The following is a 12599-nucleotide window of genomic DNA, read 5'->3' on the forward strand; positions in this document are numbered from 1 at the left end:
TGATTACCAATCTCCCATACAGCCCCTATGGGTCCCAGTGTCTCCCTATGGGTCACTATGTGTTCCTAAGTGCCGAATGTCCCCCCTATGTGTCCCATTGGCCCCCTTTGGGGTTTCTATGGGGACTCTTATTGGTATCTCTGGGCCCAAATGTCTTCCTATGCGTATCTATGGGTTTCAATGAGGTCCCTATGTGCCTCTATGGGGTCTCTTATGGGTATCAGTGGAGCCCCTATGTGTCTCTACGGGTCTCACTGTTCCCCACTGTAATCCATGGGGTCCCTCTGTGTCCCAATATCCATACTATGGGTTGCTATGTACCTCTATGGGGTCTCTATGTGGTCTCTTATGGGTATCTCTGGGCCCAAATGTCTTCCTATGGGTATCTATGGGTTTCAATGTGGTCCCGATGTGCCTCTATGGGGTCTCTATGGGTCTCAGCAATGTCCCTATGTGTCTCTATGGGTCTCACTGTCCCCCACTGTAATCCATGGGATCCCTATGTGTCCCAATGTCCCCCTATGGGTCCCAGTGTCTCCCTATGGGTCACTATGTGTCCCTATGTGTCCTAATATCCCCCCTATGGGTAGCAATGTGCCTCTATGGGGTCTCTTATTTGTATCTATGGGCATAAATGTCCTCTTATGGGTATCTATGGGTTTCACTGTGGTCCCTATGTGCCTCTATGGGGTCTCTTATGGGTCTCAGCAGAGTCTCTATGTGTCTCTACGGGTATCACTGTCCCCCACTGTAATCCATGGTGTCCCTATGTGTCCCAATGTCACCCTATGGGTCCCAGTGTCCCCCTATGGGTCACTATGTGTCCCTATGTGTCCCAATGTCCCCCCTATGTGTTGCTATGTACCACTATGGGGTCTCTATGGGGTCTCTATGGGGTCTCATGGATATCTCTGGGCCCAAATGTCTTCCTATGGGTATCTATGTGTTTCAATGCAGTCCCTATGTGCCTCTATGGGGTCTCTTAAGGGTTACAGCGGAGTCCCTATGTGTCTCTATGGGTCTCACTGTCCCCCACTATGTTCCATGGGGTCCCTATGTGTCCCAATATACCCCTATGGGTCCCAGTGTCTCCCTATGGGTCACTATGTGTCCCTATGTGTCCCAATATCCCCCCTATGGGTAGCTATGTGCCTCTATGGGGTCTCTTATTCGTATCTATGGGCTTAAATGTTCTCCTATGGGTATCTATGGGTTTCAGTGTGGTCCCTATGTGCCTCTATGGGGTCTCTTATGGGTCTCAGCAGAGTCTCTGTGTGTCTCTACGGGTATCACTGTCCCCCACTGTAATCCATGGTGTCCCTATGTGTCCCAATGTTACCTTATGGGTCCCAGTGTCTCCCTAAGGGTCGCTATGTGTCCATATGTGTCCCAATGTCCCCCCTATGGGTTGCTATGTGCCTCTATGGGTTCTCTATGGGGCTCTATGGGGTGCCTATGGAGCTCTATGGGGTTCTATGGGGCGTTCTGAGGTTTCTATGGGGTGTCTATGGAACGCTATGGTGTGTCTATGTGGCAAAATGAGTTTCTATGGGTGGCTATGGGAGCTCTATGGGGCACAATGGGTTGCCTACGGGGCTCTATGGGATATCTATGGGGCTCTATGGTGCGGCTATATGTCCTTATGTGGTGTCTATGTAGCACTATGTTGTGCTATGGGGTGCTGTGAAGCACTATGGGGTGCTATGGGGCTCTATGGAGCAGTATAGGGTGTCTATGGGTCCCTATGGGGTGCAATGGGGCGCTGTGGGGCACAAGGGAGTGTCTATGAGGCTCCATAGGCTGCTATGGGGCACTGTGGAGTAGCTATGGGATGATTTGGGGTCTCTTTGTGCCCCTATGGGGCGCTATGTGTCACTATGTGGTGTCTATGGGGCTCTATGGGGTGGCTATGCGGTGCTGTAGGGTGGCTATGGGGTGCTTTGGGGTATCCTTGGGTTCCTATGGGGCGCTATGGTTTGCTATGGGGCTCTATGCGGAAGAATGGGGTCTCTATGGGGCGCTATGGGGTCCCTATGGGGCTCTATGGGGAGTCTATGGGGTGTCTTTGGGGATCTATGGGTTGTCTGTGGGGCTCTATGGGGTCTGCATGGGGTCTGTATGGGGTTCAGTGGGTCTCTATGGGGCTCTATGGGGTGTCTACAGGCACTATGGGGCGATATGGGGTGTCTATGTGGTTCAATTGGGCTCTATGGTGTGGCTGTAGGGCCTTATGTGGTGTCTATGGGGCACTGTGGGCTGCTATGGGGTGCTGTGGAGAACTATGGGGTGTCATTGGGCTCTATGGAGCAGTATGCTGTGTCTATGGGTCCCTATGGGGTGCAATGGGGTGCTGTGGGGCACAATGGAGTGTCTATGAGGCTCCATGGGCTGCTATGGGGCACTATGGAGTAGCTATGGGGTGCTATGGGGTCTCTTTGGGCCCCTATGGGTCACTATGGGGTGTCTATGGGGCTCCATGGGGTATCTTTGTGTTCCTATGGGGCGCTATGGGTGACTATGGGTTCGCTATGGGTTTCTTTGAGGAATTGCCAACTCCTGCCCAACGTGTGATATCTCCTGCACCACAAGTTCCAAGACTTGCCCCACAAGTTCCAACTACCATCCCACAAGTGCCACCTCCTGCCCCACAAGTGCCACCTCCTGCCCCACAAGTGCCACCTCCCGACCCACAAGTGCCACCTCCTGCCGTGCAAGTGCCACCTCCTGCCCCGAAAGTGCCAGCTCCTGCTCCACATGTGCCACCTCTCGCCCCACAAGTTCCAGCTCCCGCCCCATAAGTGCCACCTCCCTCTCCACAAATTCCACCTCCCGCCCACAAGTGCCACATCGCTCCCCACAAGTGCCACCTCCTGCCCCACTAGTGCCACCTCCCGCCCCACAAGTGCCAACTCCAGCCCCACAAGTGCCAACTCCAGCCCCACAAGTACCAAATCCTGCCCCACAACTTCCACCTCCTGCCCCAGAAGTGCCATCTCCTGCCCCACATGTGTCACCTCCTGCCCCACATCATCCACCTCCAAACCCATAAGTGCCACCTCCTGCACAACAAGTGCCATTTCCTGCCCCACAAGTGCCATTTCCCCCCCCACATGTGCCAACTCCTGCCTTACAAGTTTCACCTCCCACCCCACAAATTCCACCTCCCACCCCACAAGTTCCACCTCCTGCCCCAAAAGTGCCAATTCCTGCTTCACAAGTGCCAGCTCATGCTTCACAAATGCCAGCTCATGCCCCACATCATCAACTTCCTGCCCCACAAGTGCCACCTCTAACCCCACAAAGACAGCCTCTGCCCCACATCATCCACCTCCTGCCCCACAAGTGACAATACCTGTTAGACAAGTGCAACCTCCAGCCCCACAACTTCAACATCCCGCCACACAAGTGCCGACTCCTGGCAACGTGTGCCACATCCTGCCCCACAAGTGCCAGCTCCTGCCCCACATGTTCCACCTACCACCCCACAAATTCCACCTCATGCCCCACAAGTGCCAACTCCCAACCCACAAATGCCAAATCCTGCAATGCAACTTCCACCTCCTGCTCCACAAGTGCCACGTCCTGCCCCACATCGTCCACCTCCCACCCAACAAGTGCCACCACCTGCCCCACAAGTGCCAATTCCTGCCCCACAAGTGCCAGTTCATGCCCCACAAGTGCCACATTTGTCCACACCACTGCCACCTCCCCCCCCAAATAATCCACCTCCTGCCCCACAAGTGTCACTGACTGACCAACTTCCTCCTCCTGACCCACAAGTGCCAGCTACTGCCCCACAAGAGCCACTTCCTGCCCCACAAGTACCTCTTCCCTCCCAACAAGTTCCAATTTCCGCCCCACAAGTGCCACCTCCTGCCCCACATCATCCACCTCCCGCCCCACAAGTGCCACCTCCTGCCCCACAAGTGCAACCTCCTGCCCCACAAGTGCAACCTCCTGCCCCACATCGTCCACCTCCCACCCAACAATGCCACCACCTGCCCCACAATTGCCAATTCCTGCCCCACAAGTGCCAGCTCATTCCCCTGAAGTGCCACATTTGTCCACACCACTGCCTCCTCCCCCCCAAATAATCCACCTCCTGCCCCACAAGTGTCACTGACTGACCAACTTCCTCCTCCTGCCCCACAAGTGCCAGCTCCTGCCCCACAAGAGCCACTTCCTGCCCCACAAGTACCTCTTCCCTCCCAACAAGTTCCAATTTCCGCCCAACAAGTACCACCTCCTTCTGCACAAGTTCCACCTCCTGCCCTAAAAGCTCCATTTCCTGCCCCACAAGTGCCACCTCCTGCCCTACAACTTCCACCTCCTGGCCCACAAGTGCCACCTCCCGCCCTACAACTGCCAAACCCTGCCCCAAAACTTCCACCTCCTGCCCAACAATTTCCAACTCGTGCCCCACAATTGCCACCTCCTGCCACACAAATGCCACCTTCTGCCTCAAAATGCCACCTCCTGCCCAACAACTCCAACCTCCCGCCCCACAAGTACCACCTCCTGCTCCACAAGTTCCACCTCCTGCCCCATAAGTTCCACCTTACGCCCCACAAGTGCCAACTCCTGCCCCAAAAGCTCAATTTCCTGCCCCATCAGTGCCACCTCCCGCACCACAAGTGCCACCTCCTGCCCCATAAGTGCCAATTTCTGCCCCACAAGTGCCACTTCCCGCCTTACAAATGCCACCTCCTGCCCCACAACTTTCACCTCCTGCCCCACAAGTGCAACCTCCCTGCCCACCAGTGACACAATCTGCCCAAGTGCCACCTCCTGCCTCACAACTTCCACCTCCCGCCCCACAAGTGCCACCTCCTGTCTCACAAGTGCAACCTCCCGCCCCACAACTTCCACAACCTGCCCCACAAGTGCCACCTCCCGTCACTCAACTTCCAACTCCCGCCCCACAAGTGCCACCTCCCGCCCTACAACTTCCACCTCCCGCACCACAACTTCCACCTCCTGCCTCACAAGTTCCACATCCTGCCCCACAACTTCATTCTCCCGCCCCACAACTTCCAACTCCTGGCCCACAAGTGCGACCTCCTGCCCTACCATTACCACCTCCTGCCCCACAATTTCCACCTCCTGCCCCACAAGTGCCACAACCTGCTCCACAATTTCAACGTCCTGCCTTACAAGTGCCACATTCTGCCCCACAAGTGTAGGCTCCTGCACCACAAGTGCCACCTCCCGAACCACAACCTCAACCTCTGGCCCCACAAGAACCACCTCCCGCCCCATAAGTGCCACATCCCGCCCCACAAGTGCCACCACCCGCCCCACAAGTGCCACCTTCTGTTCCACAACTTCCACCTCCTACCCCACAAGTTATAACTCCTGCCCCACAAGTGTTGCATTTTGCCCCACAAGTGCCACCTCCCGCCTCACAAGTGCCACCTCCCGACCCACAAGTGCCAACTCCTGCCCCGCAACTTCCATCTCCTGCTCCACAAGTGCCACCTCGAACTGCACAATTGCCACCTCCTTCCCCATATCAACCACCTCCCATCCAACAAGTGCCACCTTCTGCCCCACAAGTGCCAATTCCTGCCCTACAACTTCCACCTCCTGGCCCACAAGTGCCACCTCCTGCCCTACAACTTCCACCTCCTGGCCCACAAGTGCCACCTCCCGCCCTACAACTGCCAAACCCTGCCCCAAAACTTCCACCTCCTGCCCAACAATTTCCAACTCGTGCCCCACAATTGCCACCTCCTGCCACACAAATGCCACCTTCTGCCTCAAAATGCCACCTCCTGCCCAACAACTCCAACCTCCTGCCCCACAAGTACCACCTCCTGCTCCACAAGTTCCACCTCCTGCCCCATCAGTGCCACCTCCCGCACCACAAGTGCCACCTCCTGCCCCATAAGTGCCAATTTCTGCCCCACAAGTGCCACTTCCCGCCTTACAAATTCCACCTCCCACCCCACATTACCACCTCCTGCCGCAAAAGTGCCAATTCCTGCTTCACAAGTGCCAGCTCATGCTTCACAAATGCCAGCTCATGCCCCACATCATCAACTTCCTGCCCCACAAGTGCCACCTCTAACCCCACAAAGACAGCCTCCTACCCCACATCATCCACCTCCTGCCCCACAAGTGCCAATTCCTGCCCCACAAGTGCCAGCTCATGCCCCACAAGTGTAACCTCCTACCCCACAAAGACCACCTCCTGCCCCACATCATCAACCTCCTCCCCCACAAGTGACAATACCTGTTAGACAAGTGCAACCTCCAGCCCCACAACTTCAACATCCCGCCACACAAGTGCCGACTCCTGGCAACATGTGCCACATCCTGCCCCACAAGTGTCAACTCCTGCCCCACATCGTCCACCTCCCATCCAACAACTGCCACCTCCTGCCCCACAAGTGCCAATTCCTGCCCCACAAGTGCCAGCTCATGCTTCACAAGTGCCAGCTCCTGCCCCTCATCATCCACCTCCTGCCCCACAAGTGCCACCTCCTGACCCACAACATCAATCTCCAGCCCCACAAGAGCCGCCTCCTGCCCGACAAGTTACACCTGCTACAAGTTCCACAAGTGCCACCTCCCTGCTCACGAGTGCCACATCCCGCCCCACATGTACCACCTCCTGCATCACAACTTCCACCTCCCGCCCCACATGTACCACCTCCTGCATCACAACTTCCACCTCCCGCCCCACATGTACCACCTCCTGCATCACAACTTCCACCTCCCGCCCCACATGTACCACCTCCTGCATCACAACTTACACCTCCCGCCCCACAAGTTCCACCTCCCGCCCCACAAGTGCCACCTCCCGCCCCACAAGCGCCACCTCCCTCTCCACAAACTCCACCTCCCACGCACAAGTGCCACATCCTGCCCCACAAGTGCCACCTCATGCCTCACAAGTGCCACCCCCCCCCACAAGTGCCACCACCTGACCCACAAGTGCCACCTCCTGCCCCACAAGTTCCACCTCCTCCCCACAAGTGCCACCTCCTGCCCCACAAGCGCCACCTCCCTCTCCACAAACTCCACCTCCCACGCACAAGTGCCACATCCTGCCCCACAAGTGCCACCTCATGCCTCACAAGTGCCACCCCCCCCCACAAGTGCCACCACCTGACCCACAAGTGCCACCTCCTGCCCCACAAGTTCCACCTCCTCCCCACAAGTGCCACCTCCTGCCCCACAAGCGCCACCTCCCTCTCCACAAACTCCACCTCCCACGCACAAGTGCCACCTCCTGCCTCACAACTGTGAATGTCTGCCACAAGTGCCACCTCCCGCCCCTCTATAGCCACCTCCTGCCCCACAAGTTACACCTCTTGCCCCACAAGTTACACCTCTTGCCCCACAACGTCGACCCTTGCCCCACATGTGTCACCACCTGACCAACAAGTGCCAACTCCTGCCCCACAAGTGCCATTTCCTGCACCACATTCGCCGCGTCCTGCCCCACAAGTGCTGGCTCCTGCCCCACAAGTGCTACCTCTCGCCCCACAACTTCAACCTCCAGCCACACAAGTGCCAACTCCTGCCCAACAAGTGCCACCTCCCGCCCCACAAGTGCCACCTCCCGCCCCACTACTTCCACGTCACACCCCAAATCTTCTTACCTTCCACCCCACAAGTGCCACCTCCTGCCCCAAACCTTCAACCTACTGCCCCACAACTGCCACTTCCCACCCAGCAATTGCCACCCCCCGCCCCACAAGTGCCTCCTCCCGCCCCACAAGTGCCAACCCTTACCCCACAAGTGCTAACTCCTGCCCCACATCATCCACCAACCGCCCCACAAGTGTCACCTCCTACCCCACAACTTCCATCTCCCACTCCACAAGTGCCACCTACTGCACAACAAATACCATCTCCTGCCCCACAAGTGCCACCTCCCACCCCACAACTTTCACTTCCCGCCCAACAACAGCCTCCTCCTGCCCCACAAGTGCCTCCTCCTGCCCCACAAGTGCCTCCTCCTGCCCCACAAGTGCCACCTCCTGCCCCACAAGTGCCAGTTCCTGCCCCACATCTGCTACCTACTTTCCCACAAGTGCCACCTCCTGCCGCACAAGTGCCACCTCCTGCCCCACATCATCCACCTCCTGCCTCACAAATGCCTCCTCCTGACCCACAATTGCCACCTGCCGCCCCACAACTTCCACCTCACGCCCCACAAGTGCCACCTCCCGCCCCACAAGTGCCACATCCCGCCCGACAAATCCAACTCCTGACCCACAAGTTCCACCTCCCGCCCCACAAGTTCCACCTCACGCCCCACAAGTGCCACCTCCCGACCCACATGTGCCAACTTCTGCCCCACAAGTGCCAGCTCCTGCCCCTCAAGTGTCACCTCTTCCCCACAAGTGACACCTTCTGCTCCACAAGTGCCACTTCCTGCCGCACAAGTGATACCTCCAGCCCCACAACTGCCACCACCCGCCCCACAACTTCCACCTCCCACCTCACAAGTGCAACCTCCAGGCCCACAAGTGCCACCTCCTGTTCCACAGGAATTAACTCCTGCCCCACAAGTGCCACCTCCTGCCCTTCAAGAGCCACTTCTTGCCCCACAAGTAACATTTCCTGCCCCACAAGTGCCAACCCCTGCCCAACAAGTGCTATGACCCAGCCCGAAAGCGCCAACTCCTGCCCCACTAGTGCCACCTCCCGCCCCACAAGTGCCACCACCCTCCCCACAACTTCAACCTCCTTCCCCAAAACATCCACCTCCCGCCCCACAGGTGTCATCATCTGCCCCACAACTGCCACATCCCGCCCCAAAAGTGCCACCTCCTGCCCCACAAGTACCACCTCCCGCCCCTCAAGTGCCACCCACTGCCCCACAAGTGCTGCCCCCAGCCCCGCAACTGCCACCCCTGGCCCCACAATTTCCACCTCCCGCCCCACAAGTGCCACCACCCTCCCCACAACTTTAACCTCCTTCCCCAAAACATCCACCTCCCGCCCCACAGGTGTCATCATCTGCCCCACAACTTCCACCTCACGCCCCACAAGTGCCACCTCCCGCCCCACAAGTGCCACAACCCGCCCCACAAATCCAACTGCTGACCCACAAGTTCCACCTCCCGCCCCACAAGTTCCACCTCCCGCCCCACAAGTTCCACCTCCCGCCCCACAAGTGCCACCTCCCGCCCCACATAATCCACGTCCTGCTCCAAAATTGCCACCTCCCACCCCACAAGTGCCACCTCCAGCCGCACCAGTTCCACCGCCCGCCCCACAAGTACCACCTCCTGACCCACAAGTGCCACTACGTGACCCACAATTGCCACCTCCCGTCTCACAATTGCAACTCTCGCCCAACAAGTGCCACCTCCTGCCCCACAATTGCCACCACCCCCCCAACAAGTGCCACCTCCCGCCCCACAAGTACCACATCCCACCCCACAAGTGCAACCTCCTGCCCCACAAGTGCCAACTCTCGCCCCACAAGTGCCAACTCCTGCCCCACAACATCCACCTCACGCTCCAAAAGTGCCACCTCCTGCCCCACAAGTGCTACTTCCTGCCTTACAAGTGCCACTTCCCGCTGCACAAGTGACACCTCCAGCCCCACAGCTGCCACAACCCGCCCCACAACTTCCACATCCCGCCTCACAACTGCAAGCTCCTGCCCCACAATTGCCACCTCCTACCACACAAGTGCCAACTCCTGCCCCACAAGTGCCACCTCATGTCCCTCAATTTTCACCTTATGCCCCAAAAGTGCCACCTCCCGCCCAACAAGTGCAACATCTCGCCCCACTAGTGCCACGTCCCGGCCCAAAATTGCTACCTCCTGCCCCACATCATCCACCTCCTGTTCCACAAATGTCACCTCCTGACCCACAACTTCCATCTCCTGCCCCACAAGTGCCACCTTCTGCCCCACAAGTGCCACCTTCTGCCTCACAAGTACCACCCCTTGCCCCACAAGTGCCCGATCCTGCCCCAGAAGTACCACCACCAGACCCACAAGTGCCAACTCCTATCCCACAAGTGCCACCTCGCATCCCGCAGGTGCCAATCCCGCCCCACAAGTTCCACCTCCTGCCCCACAAGTGCCCATTCCTGCTTCACAAGTGCCAGCTCATGTTTCACAAATGCCAGCTCCTGCCCCACATCATCAACTTCCTGCCCCACAAGTGTCACCTCCAACCCCACAAAGACAGCCTCCTGCACCACATCATCCACCTCCAGCCCCACAAGTGCCATTTCCTGCCCCACAAGTGCCAGCTCATGCCCCACAAGTGCCACCTCGCATCCCGCAAGTGCCACATCCCGCCCCACAAGTTCCACCTCCTGCCTTACAAGTGCCAATTCCTGCCCTACAAGTGCCAGCACATTCCCCTGAAGTGCCAGCTCCTGCCCCACAAGTGCCACATTTTGCCACACCACTGCCACCTCCCCCCCAAATAATCCACCTCCTGCCCCACAAGCGTCACTGACCGCCCAACTTCCTCCTCCTGACACACAAGTGCAACCTCCTGCCCCACAAGTGCCAGCTCATGCCCCACAAGTGCCAGCTCCTGCCCCACAAGTGCCAGCTCTTGCCTCACAGGTGCCACCTCCTGCCCACAAAGACCACCTCCTGCCCCACAAGTGCCACCTCCCACCAAACAACTGACACCTCCTGCCCTGCAACTTCCACCTCCTGCTCCACAAGTGCCATCTCCTGCCCCACATCGTCCAACTCCCACCCAACAAGTGCCACCTCCTGCCCCACCAATGCCAGTTCATGCCCCACAAGTGCCAGTTCATGCCCCACATCATCCACCTTCTGCCCCACAAGTGCCACCTTCTGCCCCACATCATCCACCCCCTGCCCCACAACGACCACCTCCTGCCCCACAACGACTACCTTCTACCCCACATCATCCACCCCCAGCAACACAAATGCCAGCTCATTCCCCTGAAGTGCCAGCTCTTGCCCCACAAGTGCCAGCTCCTGCCCGACAAGAGCCACTTCCTGCCCCACAAGTACCTCTTCCCTCCCAACAAGTTCCAATTTCCGCCCCACAAGTGCCACCTCCTGCCCCACAAGTGCAACCTCCTGCCCCACAAATGCCACCTTTCTCCCCACAAGTGACACCTCCTGCCCCACAAGTGCAACCTCCTGCCTTACAAGTGCCACCTTTCGCCCCACAAATGCCACCTCCCGCTCCACAACTTCCACCTCCTGCCCCACAAGTGCCACATCCTGCCCCACAAGTGTCAACTCATGCTCCACAAATGCCACCTCCTGCTCCACAAGTTCCACCTCTTGCCCCACAAGTGCCAAATACTTCCGCACAACTTCCACCTTCTGCCCCACTAGTGCCAACTCCAATTCCACAAGTGCCACCTCCAGCCCTACAACTGCCACTTCCAGCCCCACAAGTGCCACCTCCCGCCCAACAACTTCAACATCCCACCACACAAGTGCCAACTCCTGCCCGTGTGCCACATCCTGCCCCACAAGTGCCAACTCCTGCCACACAACTGACAATTCCTGCCCCAAAAGTGCCAGCTCATGCTTCACAATTGCCAGCTCCTGCCCCACATCATCCACCTTCTGCCCCACAAGTGCCACCTCCTGCCCCACAAGTGCCACCTCCTGCCAAACTAGTGCAACCTCCTGCCCCACAAGTGCCATATCTCGCCAGACAATTTACAGTTCCTGCCCCACAAGTGCTACATCCTGCACCACAACTTCAACCTCCTGCCCCACAAGTGCCACGTTCTGCCCCACAAGTGTAGGCTCCTGCCCCACAAGTGCCAATTCCTGCCCCACATGTGCCTGCTCATGCTTCACAAGTGCCAGCTCCTGCACCACATCATCCACTTCCTGCCCACAAGTGCCAATTCCTGCCCCACAAGTGCCAGTTCATGCCCCACAAGTTTCAATTCCTGCCCCACAAGTGCCACCTCCTTCCCCACAAGTGCCACCTCCTGCCCCACAAGTGCCACCTCCCGACCAACAAATGTCACCTCCCGCCAAACAACTGACACTTCCTGCCCCACAAGTGCCACCTCCTGCCCTAAAAGTGCCACGTCCCGCTAAACAACTGACACCTCCTGCCCCACAACTGACACCTCCTGCCCTACAAGTGCCACCTCCCGCTAAACAACTGACACCTCCTGCCCCACAAGTGTCACCTCCTGCCCAACAAGTTCCACCTCTCGTCCCACAAGTGCCACATCCCGCCCCACAAGTGCAACCTCCTTCCAAACTAGTGCAACCTCCTGCCCCACAAGTGCCATATCTCGCCAGACAATTTACAGCTCCTGCCCCACAAGTGCTACATCCTGCACCACAACTTCAACCTCCTGCCCAACAAGTGCCAATTCCTGCCCCACATGTGCCAGCTCATGCTTCACAAGTGCCAGCTCCTGCACCACATCATCCACTTCCTGCCCACAAGTGCCAGTTCATGCCCCACAAGTGCCAGTTCATGCCCCACAAGTGCCAGCTCCTGCCCCACAAGAGCCACTTCATTCACCACAGGTACCCATCCCACCCCACAAGTTTCAATTCCTGCCATACAAGTGCCACCTCCTTCCCCACAGGTGCCACCTCCTTCCCCACAAGTGCCACCTCCTTCCCCACAAGTGCCACCTCCTGC

Source organism: Coturnix japonica, unplaced genomic scaffold (genome assembly GCF_054131305.1).
Source record: "Coturnix japonica strain WE unplaced genomic scaffold, WE-NBRP24 Scf039, whole genome shotgun sequence".
Lineage (NCBI taxonomy): Eukaryota > Metazoa > Chordata > Aves > Galliformes > Phasianidae > Coturnix > Coturnix japonica.